The 13,718-nt window shown below is 41.6% G+C and overlaps 1 long non-coding RNA gene across 2 annotated transcripts in view; it reads left to right on the top strand.

Moving 5' to 3' along the window:
• The window catches only part of LOC145790531 (uncharacterized), a 41,073-nt gene extending 29,885 nt beyond the window's left edge, over positions 1–11,188 (top strand). The window contains exons 3-4 of one of the 2 annotated variants that reach the window (XR_014329318.1): positions 9,530–9,662; positions 11,085–11,188. This is a non-coding gene — a long non-coding RNA (uncharacterized LOC145790531). Of the gene's footprint in view, positions 1–9,529; positions 9,663–10,072; positions 10,168–11,084 lie in introns of those variants that run through there. The other variant, XR_014329317.1, reaches the window with a different exon arrangement.
• Positions 11,189–13,718: the final 2,530 nt, after the last annotated feature.

Consider the following 13,718-nt stretch of genomic DNA (forward strand, 5'->3'; position numbering starts at 1 on the left):
GTCCGTCGATTAGATCCTCGGATCGATGGAGTCGACGACCTCGTGTCCAAAGTGCTTGGGGAATGCCTGCTGGGTTGGAAGCAATTGTGCTAAAACTGACCTAGCAAAAGATAAATAAAGCGAAAAGGAAATAAATAAACAGATAAACGGGCAACATAACAGTTTAAAATAAAATGCATGACACACAGTCGGGCATAACAACACACAGTCAATAAGCTGAAATACACACTGTCCTCAAACACTGATTATTATCCCTGTATCACTGTCCCCAAAAACAGAATCTGATCTCCGCAGATAACTAATCCTCAAATACTGGCTGGTGCCCGCAGGCCTGATACCCATAATACCGAACTGATGCCCGTAGGCCTGATGCTAACAATACTGAACTGATGCCCGCAGGCTTGATACCCAAACTCATATACTAATTTGATGCCCGCAGGCCTGATACTGACAATACTGAACTGAAGCCCGCAGGCTTGATACCCAAACTCATATACTGATACATGCATTCCTGTAGAGACGCACTCTAAAGCACATAACAGATAAGTGAGAGCCAAAACACCCCTATGTTGGGGTAGGGTTTCCCTGTCCTATTTCGTCAGGAGCTAGGGTTTCACTATGCACACAGCGATTTCAAACAACCTATAAACGGGTAAGCAACCTGTCCTAATTTGGAATGGTCACTATGGATCCGAATATGCACTAGGTCGAAAGGTCAAAGAGGGTGCCCCGGTAAAACCGGGGTTTGTGTTCCCATACTGGCAGAGCCCACAACCGGTCAGCCTTATGGTCATGCCTTGACAAGACAAGCCTCCGGCAAACCGTTCAGGAATAGCAGATGGCAAACACGGTGTCCTAGGCGCACCAATGCAAATGCAATGCAAAGAAACACACAAGTGTAGTAAAAAACAGATATCATGAGTTCGAGTCAAGCTCTCTAAATCTCCAGCAGAGTCGCCAGAAACTGTAACAAGCCCGCGGGGGCCTCGCCACAGCTCGGACTCGACTTTTGTCAGTCACGGTTCTAAGTCTGAACCAAAGAGTCCAAATCCGGCAAATCGTTTTAAGAAAAACAGATTTTTGAAAGAAGTGCCAAACATGGACTGCTTTGCCAGATACAGAGTCGTCACCTAAATATTTTATTTTGGAAAATTTAGGAAACCCTGACTCGGTGCCAAAAGGCCACGTGTCCGTCATCACCAAAGTTGCCTCGGCTCGGGAACTTGGGTACGATTAGGGAAGGTCACTTCGTGAGCACCCCCGCTCGCCCGGTCATAGACCGGCCTCTACTAACCATGATATCAATTTTTGAAAACATTGTGAGTTCTTATTCCGGTTTATTAGCCTAGGTTACTATGTGATGCGCACAGCATATAAATATAGACCGGGTCGCCTGAATTGGAACGAAACATTTCATGTTTGTTTTTGAAAATGGTTTGCTACCCGCAGGTAGGCTTTAAAACATTTGATGATTTATTCCAATTTAAGTAACCCAACCTTTACCCACAGGCATTCAGGCAGTTATATCATATAAGCACATAGCCTCATGGTAAGCATGCTATTCATGGCAGTCACTCACACGCATGCAAGGATGCTAAAGCATAAAACTCACCGAGTACTCCAAGCCAAAATAGAAACTTCATTAGAAATCATGCATGATCCTAACTATACAGAAATGCCTAATGCAACGCATGCAAAATGCAATTATAGCAGGCTCGACCATTCTATGATGGTATATGAAATGTTACAACTATCATGTATTCAACTTTGAATTTGAAAGTACAATGCAGTTAGTATGATGTGCCGAGCCCGGTGCATGCAATACAGATGAATGAATGCAAACATGCTGTCATACTGTATGCTAATCGAAATATGCCCTAATCTAACCATCATAAGCGGATAAATAAAAGGGAGAAAGGCGTGGGGTTGGAAGACATACATCACACTCACGCACACTTATTACAGTTGTGCCCTCGCGCAGAGGGTCCGAATAAATAATACAGTCCAAATATTACAGTCCCGAATGAAAGAATATTACAGTCCGAAAAATATACAAATTCCTAATTAATTAACAAATTAACTAAGAAAATAAATAAAACTGGCATGCAAGCCAGGGACTGCCTTGCTTTTGATGGATGATGCATGTCCGAATTGTCTTGCGCGGAAATCCATCGGAATGCCCCAATTAGCCTCTGTTTACACCTGTTCTTGAAATGCGTGCCAAGCCCCAAAAAGTTGCTGATTCTTCGTTTTGCTGCAACAGAGAGCAGGAAAGGGGCATAGCAATGTATTTGCACAGATATATGCATGTCTCGATCCTCGTGCCACCAATCACGCATACCGAGGCATGATGGCCGAGGAGTCGAAATGCACAACTAAATATAGGATGAATGCACGTGAAACTACAGCTAAAACCTAACTCCTTCACGGATAATCCGGAGTGTCGGTGACTGGGGAATTGAGACACATTCCGTCACTCGGAGTACGGAATGTACCTCGTTTCCCGTGCCCGGGCTAACTCCTATTCCGGACACGATGCAATATGCATGATATGCATGAAACGCAACTAAGATACAATCCTAACATACACAATGCTATGAAATGACATGCCTCGAAATGCGCGCACACAGGCACGTAAACCGAGAAAATGACAGAATGCAATCTAAGATACAATCCTAACATACACAATGCTATGGAATGACATGCCTCGAAATGCGCGCACACAGGCACGCAAATCGAGAAAATGGCAGAATGCAATCTAAGATACAATCCTAACATACACAATGCTATGGAATGACATGCCTCGAAATGCGCGCACACAGGCACGTAAACCGAGAAAATGGCAGAATGCAATCTAAGATACAACCTAGTATGCACTATGCTATGAAAATGAGATGCCTCGAAATGCGTGCACGCGGGCACGCAAACCGAGGCAATGGCAAAATGTGGTGCAAATGACATGAAAACATGATATGGGCTTATACCAATATGAGTGAGCCTCAGCCACACTCACATAGGATGCCGACGGATAAAAATGGGGTGCCTCGAAATGCGTGCACACGGGCACGCAAACCGAGGCGATGGCAAAATGTGATGTAATGACATGGAAGCATGATATGGACTTATACCAACATGAGTGAGCCTCAGCCACACTCACATAGGATGCCGACGGATAAAAATGGGGTGCCTCGAAATGCGTGCACACGGGCACGCAAACCGAGGCGATGGCAAAATGCGATGTAATGACATGGAATGGATAGCAATCATTCTAATGGAATTTCAGTACTAAAATATGGGGGAAAACAGTCCCGAAATGAGGCGAAATGACATGAAATGCGTGAAATAGTCCCGAAATGCGAATTTAGGCACCCGAAATGGCCTATAGCTATGCCAAACATGCACAATATGGACATGCAATGCAAAGACAGAAGCTAGACAGTCCCAAAAAAGGCACTTTCACAGTTATAAACATGGCCAAACAGCAAGCATAAGTATGGAAAAAATGGCATGCAAGAATAGGGGCCAAGAGAGGGGTAATGAAGCAAGTGATATAAGCAAAATCCAAACTGAAAAATTTCCTTCTACAAAACTGAAGAGGGACCAAAAATATGAATATTTACAGTATATGGCAGCCTCAAAATCAGTATACAAACATGATAGAAATGTGATGCAAAATGAGGCCCAAAAGTGGCTATAACATGAGGTGTGCAAAATATTCACCAAACAGCCAAAGACCCTTAATAAAACATGTAGAATGGACCAAAATAGGACTATCTCCAGAACTGTAAAATGGCCAAAAACAAAAGCATGATAGGCTAACTAAACATGCAAGAATGGGGAATAAAAGAGAGATATAACATGAAGTGGCATATGGAGGTCCCAAACCATGAAAGGACCTAAATGAAACATGAAGAATAGACCAAAATAAGCACTTTTTCAGAATTGTAAAATGGCCAAAAACAAAAGCATGGTAGGCTGCCATTGCATGCAAAAATGGGGACCAAAAGAGGAGTATAAAGGTAAGTACAACATGGAAGTCCCAAATGATGTTGAGCCCTTCTTCAATGTTGAAGAGGGGCTCAAAATAAGCCTAATATCAGTTTACAACATGCTCAAAAACAGATTACTCATGGGCCAAAAATATCATGCAAAATTATGACATATAAGAGGATCAATGAAGCAAGTGTATCATGGAGGGGTCAAACAGGGTTGAGCCCTTAATGAAAAGTGAATATGAGCTCAAAAGAGGGCCCTTTTCAGTTAGGGCCGGAGCTTGAAACAAAAAGTAAGTGGGGCTTACAAATGGATCAAGAAAAAGGGTCAAAGAGGAGAAATGTTACTTACCCCTGAAGACTAAGATTTTTGTTGCTTCTTGGATCAATTTGCAGCTCCTTTTGCCTTTGAGAAACCTTCCTTGTTGCTGGAAATGAAGTGGTAATGGTAGAGCTTGGTGGTGTAGAAGAAATGGTGCTTAGGGACTTAGAGATTTTCAAGGAAATGAGAGGTATAGAGATGGAGTTGTGTATGGAAGCTTGAAGGTGAAGTTTTCTAACCCCAACAAAGGATGTAGCTTGCTTGTTATAAAGGCCAAGAATGGGGTGTAAAGGTGGGGGAAAAGGAGACAAACTTTCCCCCACAAAATATTCCCCGGATAAAGATCTTTTCTGGGGGATAAAGCCCCACAGCTGTAAAGGGAACAGTGCAAGGAGCTCGGCCGGCCTGGTACTTTTGCTGCAGGTGGCCGGCCGGCCACACCCCCTAACCGGCCGGTTAGGGGTCAAAAGGGTCAATCAGATTTTCTGGCCGGCCACCAACTGATGGTGTCCTCCTATGTGTGTACAACACAACCCTGTGGTTAAAAGTCCAAGAAAGTGGGTCCAAGGGGTTCAACATTAGCTCGGAAAGAGGGGTTCAAAAGGGTCAGGTGGAATTACTGGCCGGCCACCAACTTTTAGGGTCCTCTCATGTGTGTACATCACAAATATGTGGTTCAAAGTTCAAGAAAAAAGGTCCAAGGGGTTCAACATTAGCTCGGAAGGAGGGGGTCAAAAGGGTCAAGTAGCATTAATGGCCGGCCACCAACTTTTAGGGTCCTCCCATGTGTGTACATCACAAATATGTGGTTCAAAGTTCGAGAAAATGGGCCCAAGGTGTTCAACATTAGCCCGGAAGTGCGAAAAACGGGCGCCGGAGGGCGTCGGAGGAAGTATAACTGGTTGCTGCAACAATTGCTGGCCTCCCGCCCTTCAGTGACCTCCCCGGTGATAAAACAGAAGTACCTGCCAAAAATGAACGAAAACCGTTGCAAAACGAATGTTCGGGAGCCAAAACGCGCAGTTTGGGGTCCCGAAAATAGGCTGTTAAGCACCAAAAGTGGCATTCGGCCACGAAGTGGGTTTCTCAGACCCCAGTGTCCCTCAAAAGGGAGAAAATAGGAAGTATGCCAAAAACCGGAGCAATAGGAGATGGTTAAGCGGTCCCGAACCGAGGCACACGGCCTGACGGCTCCGAAAATCGGAAACCGGACTCCGAAATGGGAAAAATGGCCTACGGCCACCAAATGTAGCCTACGGCCACTGAGAGATGGTCTACAGGACATCTCTCTTCCCTCAGGAAAAGAAACCGAGAAAACCGAGTCTGGTTCGCAAACCGAGACAAGGCACAGAAGAGGGTTCGGAAGTCCGGAGGCAGGGCTCACGGCCGCAACTCTGAAACTTCTGAATGAGCACATTATGCAATATCACCAAGCGCTCAACTGGTGACGTCTGAGTCTCAAGGTCGGTCAAAAATGGGGTGTCTACACACGACTAGGAAAAAAACTATGGTGATGCTTCCCAAATTGACAGTCTTCGCACTCAATTTGAGAAACATGACTTAAACCAGGAACAACTAATTTAAGCTTGGCCAAGGAGGGATGACCCAAGTGAAAATGCTACTAAAGAGGAGATACAGTAGCACTCAACACAATAGATAGAGGATGAAAAGAGGTCTCAATGTCCAAAAAGTATAAGCCATCCTTCTCATGTCCCAAACCAATCATCCTCTTGGTTTGGAGGTCCTACAAAACACATAAAGTGGGAGAAAAAGTTATCGAACAGTGGAGAGCTTGAGTCCATTGGCTAACAGAAAGCAAATTAAATGGAAATTTAGGAACATATAGACCATAAGGTAAGGAAATGGATGGAGTGGGGTGAAGAGGACCTTGATCACTGATAGGTCGAGAAGATCCATCAAGTATAATAGTATGATCAAATGCCTAAGAGTATCAAAAAGAGAGGAATTACCAACGATATGGGAACTAGCAATAGAGTCTAGGAGCCAAGGTTTGAGTAGACTTAGCCATACATGCAATATTACTTGAACTAGCCATAGTAGCAGTAGTGGATGAAGGTAGACTAGGCTAGAGAGATTGGATAAGAGCAGTAAGCTCACTAATCTGAGTAGTGTCTCATGAGAATCAATCGGAGAAGCAACAGAACCTGTGGAAAACAAGGATGACTTTGAGGATGGAGCATCTATAACCTGATGTACATGGTCAGGTTTGCCATACTTCTGCCAACACCAAGGTTCAGTATGGCCTTGGAAACCACAACGATTGAACCTTGGAAACCACAACGAGTACACTTGCGATCACCACATGTGTGAGAGCCAGGTCCACTACTACCTCCACCACATAAACCACCACGAGAACCACCTCCACGAGAACCCCGCGAACCGGAATAGGAGCCCTGTTGACCAAATGGGCCATGAAAACCCCCGCGAATAGGCCCACGATCACCACTACTAGAGACCAATGTAGAAGATGACAAAGTAGAGGACCCAGAGGTGGGTTGTGCCTGTCCCAATGAAGAATGTAACAATCGAGAATAGGCATTAACAACAGATGGTAAAGTCTCAATGGCAAGAATCTGATCATTGAACCCTTGCAATTCATGATCTAAGTCGAAGAATAAAGAACCTATCATAAACTCTTTCCAATATTGCTTCTGTTCACATCAGTAGTGAAGGGTCGATGCTGCAATAGCTGATCCCACAAGGTCTTAAAATAATCGGGAAGGGACCGGTCAAATTGGTGCATAGAAAAAATATGCTCATATAACTCATAGATTTGAGAGATATTATTCTGATTCGAAAAAGATTCAGCAAGAGAGTCCCAAATTTCCTTAGAGGTATCACAAAATTCCATGGTAGTAGCAACATGTGGTTCCAGACTATGCCAAATCCAACCCATAACATAGGAATCCTCAATACACCAATCATCATAAGCTTTATCATCAATAGTAGGAGGGAGTTCGCTAAGGAAGCAGGACTCCTTACCACGTTAGAAAATTTTGACAGCATGGGCCCAAGCCAAATAATTGTCATCATTCAATTTCTTGGTAGTGATAAATTTAGACATGTCATCATCCTTACCCATAGCTATAACCTTAGCCTCAATCTCAGCCATGATAATCAATCACACAAAATACTCTACACAAGTGCACGAAAGTAGCAAAATACTTGCAAATAGTTAATCCCCACAACAACCAACAACCAACACCCACAACAACCAATATAGACAACAAAACTAGCTCAAAAAACAAGAATCCATGGCAAAATAGACATGAGTGAGGAGAACATAGGTCTGCCAAATAGATTCGGACCCATATTAAACCAAACAACCCACCAACATGAATCAACAACCTAAGAGCAAATATCCTTTGCTAGAAGGATTTTGGACCCTATATAGTAAATTCCAATAGGTAGAAATAAAAAAACAGGTCTGCTGAACTAGTTCTGAACCAGAGTGAGGAAAAAGATGAACCAAACATTAACCCAATAGCAGCAAAACAACAAATTAATAGCAAATATCACTAGAGGAGGAGTTTCGGCTCCTATAGGTTCTATTTTAGCAAGAAGAACTAGCAAAAACAAGGCCCACATCCAGATTCAAAGAGAGGCACCAAAAATCACGAAAAACATTCGAAAATAGAAAAATCACTTTAGGGATGATCGAAAAATTTCACAAATATCACCATAAGTCTCAAGAGAGAATTTCAAGCCTAAGGTTAAAGGTCCTGTTTGTACAATGCTTACATCATGCTGATGTCATCGTATGGATGATGACATCAGCACGTCTCGGTCATCTCCGTTAAATCTTCAGAATCTATAGAACACTTTCTAATGAAGAATAGATTGCTTTGATACCATGTTAGAATGTAAAATGAAGATATTTAGGGTTAGGATTTAAGAGGAAAAAGAATAGATAGGAGAAGAGGGAGAAATTTTATATATCTGAAAAAATTGTCTATTCAACTCTAAATCAGCAAAATATATATACAAACCCTAACATTGCAATATGATCATCGTACTCTCAACTCAAGTAAATATTAACAGAAGAACAAGAGAACATAAAATAACTATTGTAACAGACATACTAAACTATACCATACCTTCTTTTTTTTTGTAGGTTTTGTTGTATCAACACCCATACTTCCTAGGTCTAAACAATTCCCAGTTCTGCTACACTGCCAATTAACTTTTGAAGCATTTGATGCTCGTTCCAATGCACTCTATGCCCAAGGTCATTGGTAACTTGAGCCTTCCAACTCCAACTTTGGGTTGTTTGTGCTCCACACCATTTTCAAGAGGGGTCTGCTTTGGCACACGATACTGAAAATCCTGGAGAACCTTCCGAGTGGATTAATTTTTATTTTTTATATTTTTTATTTTTTTTAAACGTAATTCATGTCCCAACACTAGATTTGTGACACAATCTCAATATTTTCATGAAAAGTTAAAATGAACTTGTTCTTAGTATAGTAGCCATCATTATCTTAGCACTATTATAGAAGTGGGGTTGGGGGTTTTTGCATTTTTTATGCTTTGTTTGGTATGATGGATAATGGAAGGACTGGTAGAAGGGATAGAAAAGGTATCCCAAGAGAAAGGAAGTTGCTTATTCTTTTATTTTTCATAATAATTTGGGGGAAAAATTCATTTTGGTGGAACAATTTAAAATATTTGCTATTTTATAGAGGTGTAAGTTGGTCGGTGCCCGATGCAAGTGAATGCTGTGGCATGTGACGCCTTTCCACTTGCACCTCCATGAAAGTGCAACTATTTTGAGTTGTTCCCACTAAAATGCAATTTTCCCTATTTGTATTCCACCGTTATACCTTCATTTTTAAGGAAGATTTATTTTTTATTTTTTTCGTGGGGAAAAAGTTAAAAAAGGAGGGAGCTCTTTCCTCTCTACCCATTTCAGAGGGAGCATAGTATATAGAGCGAAAAAGCCAATTCTCCTTGTTCTTTTGTTTTTCTTCCTAACAAAGAAAAGGAAAAAAAAAGTCCCCAGCTTATGTCCCAATTACATTTCATTTCATTATCTCTCATTACAATTTCTTTAGAATTATGCAGCTTTTTTCCTCCCCTTGTTAGCGTCACTTGTATTCATTATATTCTTGCAAAATTTGTTTTCAGTTTGTGCTTTTATTGCTGCACTATAGCTCATTGACAATTTCCATCTTTTTGCTTACACAAATGTCAGGAAACAACTGAGAAGGCTGAGAAGGAATCTAGTAACAAAAAGCCTAAGGCTGGTGGTGGTAGGAAGAAAAAGTAGTTGAGTTGGTGTTAAAGCATTTTTACGACACTGATGTATCTAATTGTACTCTTGCCAGGTGAGCATTTTCCTTGAAGAATGAATATTCTTTTGTATTGTTTATTTACTTGTTCTTCTTTGATAAGACATTAATTTTTAAATCCAGTGCCACCACCCAGCTGCAGCATATTAACTCAAAATTTTCAGAATGGTGTTATTTCACAAAATTAATGTATTATCAATTAACATGTCAGCTATGTCTAGGTGTGAATTTTTCCCAAAGGAGTAACTTATTTTGAAATGATTTCCAAGAAAAAGCAGTGGGTCTTTACATATGGTAACTAGTTGGTGAGATTATAAAAGCTTTTTACATGTTACGTATTCTTCAATTTAATTTCTACTAATTGAGCGTTGTTTTTAATTATGAGCACTACATTGGGAAAGAAAATTTCATGTATTCACTATGTTGGTGTGCCATTCATTTTGTAGGAGTTGCATCATTTTATTGAATCTTGTGACATGCTATCAAGGGAATAGAGTAGGCTTTTCCACTGCCAGTTTATTTAGGTTTATTGGGTTCCAATAATCAGTGGTTTTTGTAACAGTGTGCTTAGTGCATGTATTAAATGCAGTTGAAAATCTCATTCTAATTATTTAATTCATAGTTTGTTCAAGCACGTGATGCAAGTCTTATGTAGTTGATAGTAAATAGCATCTTTTTCCCATGATGCTGGGAGTGAAAAATTGAAAAAGAAAAATCAGTATTCAGGTTTATTGTGTGAATATTGTTGTTTATGCTGGCTGTGGCTATCAATGTACTCCAAGTCCTATTGCTGGGCTTGAGACTGTCTGAAAGATAAGATTCGATGTTAAACACATATAGTGGGACCAAAAATGAATAAAAAATAATGATAATGAAATAAAAACAGACTTTTTAGTTGGGAAGAAAATTTTGTATGTAAAATATTGGCTTTTGCTGCAGTGACCAGGGGTCTTTGTTTTTCACTCAGTTTTTTTGGGTGCCGTGTGAGAGACTGGAATGATATTTTCTAGGCTTTGATGTAATTTACTCATTTTGGCTGGGCCATGCTCATGATTACACAACCCTAGCTATACTGCTTTATTATTTGTGAGGTTTACTCTTTAGTTGATGATGACATTCTTTGAACTTGTACTGAGGTTGTATGAGAAATAGTGGTGCCTTTCGTTATTTTGGAGGATGGTTCGGAGAGGGAGTGGTATGGAGATATCTGTCGAATTTGATTGTTTCATCTAATCCGTATCAAATTCTTGACCGTGATTGTACTGTTCGCTGGACCTTTTTCATTCATGTCTTGCAGGCTTATTGTTATAGTTTGACCTTGTTATTAACTATGGTTGTGCTCTATTTGTGGGATGTTGTGTAGGAGTTGATCTTTGTTTCTTAAATCAGACTAAATAGTTACTTTTGATTAATATGTTAATTTTTGTGAATTGAAGAAATCAGCAATATGTTTTTCAGGTATGCGAGTTGTCCCAGGTTATTTGACAGTTTTGTGTTCTTGATCCTACTGGTGGAAGCAGACAACTACTTGTAGACACCCCATTTTTGACCGACCTTAAGACTCAGACGTCACTAGTTGAGCGCTCGGTGATGTTGCATATTGTGCTCGTTCTGAGGTTTCAGAGTCTCGGCTGCGAGCCTTGCCTCCGGACTTCGGGGCTCTTTTGTGCTTTGCCTCGGTTTGTGAACCAGGTCCTGTTTTCTCTATTTTCTCTTCCCGAAGGGAGGGAGAGGTCTCGTAGACCATCTCTCAGTGGCCGTAGGCTACGTTTCGTGGTCGTAGACCATTTTTCCCATTTGGAGCCCGGTTTCCGGTTTTCGGAGCCGTCGGCCGTATGTCTCGGTTCGGGACCGCTTAACTACCTCCGTTTGCTCTTATTTTTGGCACACATCTTATTTCCTCCCTTTAGAAGGATACTGTGGCCCGGGAGACCACCTTCGTGGTCATACGCCACTTCCGGTGCCTAACAGCCTATTTTCGGGGCCCCGAACCGCGCGTTTTGGCCCCCAAACCTTCGTTTTGTATCCGTTTTGGTCTATTTTTGGTAGAGACCCTATTTTCACTGTTAGGGAGGTGGTAGGATGGTGGCCGGCCACCTATTCCCTTGAAAACTAATTTTCTCATTTTCTCTCTCCAAAAGCCGATTTTTCTGACAAAAAGCTGATTTTTCCCACTTTTGAGTCACATTTTCTGGTTTTTCTCCACAGGGCTGTGTTTTACTCATCTGGGAGGCCACCTTTCTGGGTAGGCCGACCAGCAATTGTTCTTGAACCTTTTGACCTCTGGTCGGTCAACCAGGGGGAGTGGCCGTCCGGCCACTTGAACTGGCCGGCTTGCTTATTGCTTTTCCTCTCTTTGAGTGTAATCCAGCTGTGCCAGCTAGAGATCATTTGGTGCATTTGAAGCTTCCAAGAGAAGCTTTGGCCTCTCTTCTCTATAAGAGAGGCCCTCATCTTCATTTTTAGAGGTTAGACACTTTTGCTTAAGGCGCTTCACCTCCCACCTCCATTGCTACTATTCCAAGCTCCAAAACCCTAACTTCCTTGGTCCATTTACACTACAACCCATAGCACCACACCACCATCATCCATTCCAGCCCCTTGGAAGTCATTTGCAGAGGTTGAAAGCTCATTTCCCTGGACCAAAGGCTGCTGGAAAGTTAGGCTACAAGGGTAAGCTCCTATTCTCCCCATTTTTGCACTATTTTGTTCTATATCTTATCCCCTTTTTCTTACATTTTTGGGCTTCGTCCTGAACTAAAAAAAGTCTTATTTTGAGCTCATCTTCAGATTTGATTAAGGACCTTTCTCTTTTTGAAGTTTTCTACTCCCCCTTTGTGCTTTATCCCTCTTTTGGGGCTTATTTTGCATGATATATTAGCCCTATTTTTGAGCATTTCTTGGATTCGAACCAAACTGTAAAGTATCTTTTTTTGAGCCTCTCTTCAACTTTGTTGAAGGGATCTTTGTTGTTTGAGGCATTTTTCTGCCCTGTTTGCTCATTCTCTCTTTTAGGGCTGTTTTTGCATGATACATTAGACTTATTTGTGAGCCATTTTAGACCTCGACCTAAACTGAAAAAAATCTTGTTTTGATATCATCTTTATGTTTGATTAAGGTCTATTCTCTGTTTGGAGTCATCTTCCCCTATGCATGCTTCATTCCTTCATGATTAAGGCTATGCATTAGAGCACTTGCATTGGCCATGGTTTGGCCTCTTAGCCACTGAAATCCAGTGGATTTTCAGTGGCTTTGATGCATTTTTGAGGGCCAAAATTAGAGGGGGGTGACCCCCTCTCTCCTTGTCTTGTTTCGGGATCTTTTAAGCCTTCCAAAAGGACCCTATTTTGCATGCATCAAAGTCATTTTCCAGGCCTCATTATGAGGGTTTTGAGGCCTTCCTTGGCTCTGTCCAAGGCCCATTTCACCATATTTTAGGTCTATGTTGCATGTGTAGACCAATCCCATTCAAGGCCCTTCAAGGAGGCCTTTCTTTGCATGTTTCCTAGACCAATTTCAGGGTCCATTTGGTGAGTTTTAGGGCTGTCATATTTGATTTCCAGAGTTTGTTGTGCCATGCTAAGTGTCCTTGATGCATGTGCTTAATTACCCCTTGTGTGCCCTTCCCAAAAAGCCCCTCATTTTTGCACATGTTGGCTGCATTTCAATGATTATTTGGACATATTTTGGCATATTTTATTCACTAATTTTTGCTGGTTTGGTGAGATTCCATATGCTTCATATGCATGCCATGTAAACCATATTTGCCAGTCAAAGTTGCATGCTATTTTAGTCCATCACGCTAGCATTTTTTGGTCATGCTTTGAACTAGAAATGTTCATGTTTTGGGACTGCCTTGGCTCTGTCTTTGTACTTCATGGTCAAATAATGCATGCTTTGTATAGCTACAAGTCAATACATGTGCCTAGTTTTGAAGTTTCGGGGCTCATCTCATGCATCGGGTGCCATATATCCATGATTCGGGATTGTTTTGCATCATATTTCCGTGCTGAAATTTACATGTTTGAATGCCATGTTGCATGCCTTGCCATGCCTTGTTAGAGTTGCACGTTGTGCCTTAGGTTCGGTCCC

This window comes from Camellia sinensis, chromosome 5, assembly GCF_055761805.1.
Source record: "Camellia sinensis isolate YWXY chromosome 5, ASM5576180v1, whole genome shotgun sequence".
NCBI classification, from domain to species: domain Eukaryota; kingdom Viridiplantae; phylum Streptophyta; class Magnoliopsida; order Ericales; family Theaceae; genus Camellia; species Camellia sinensis.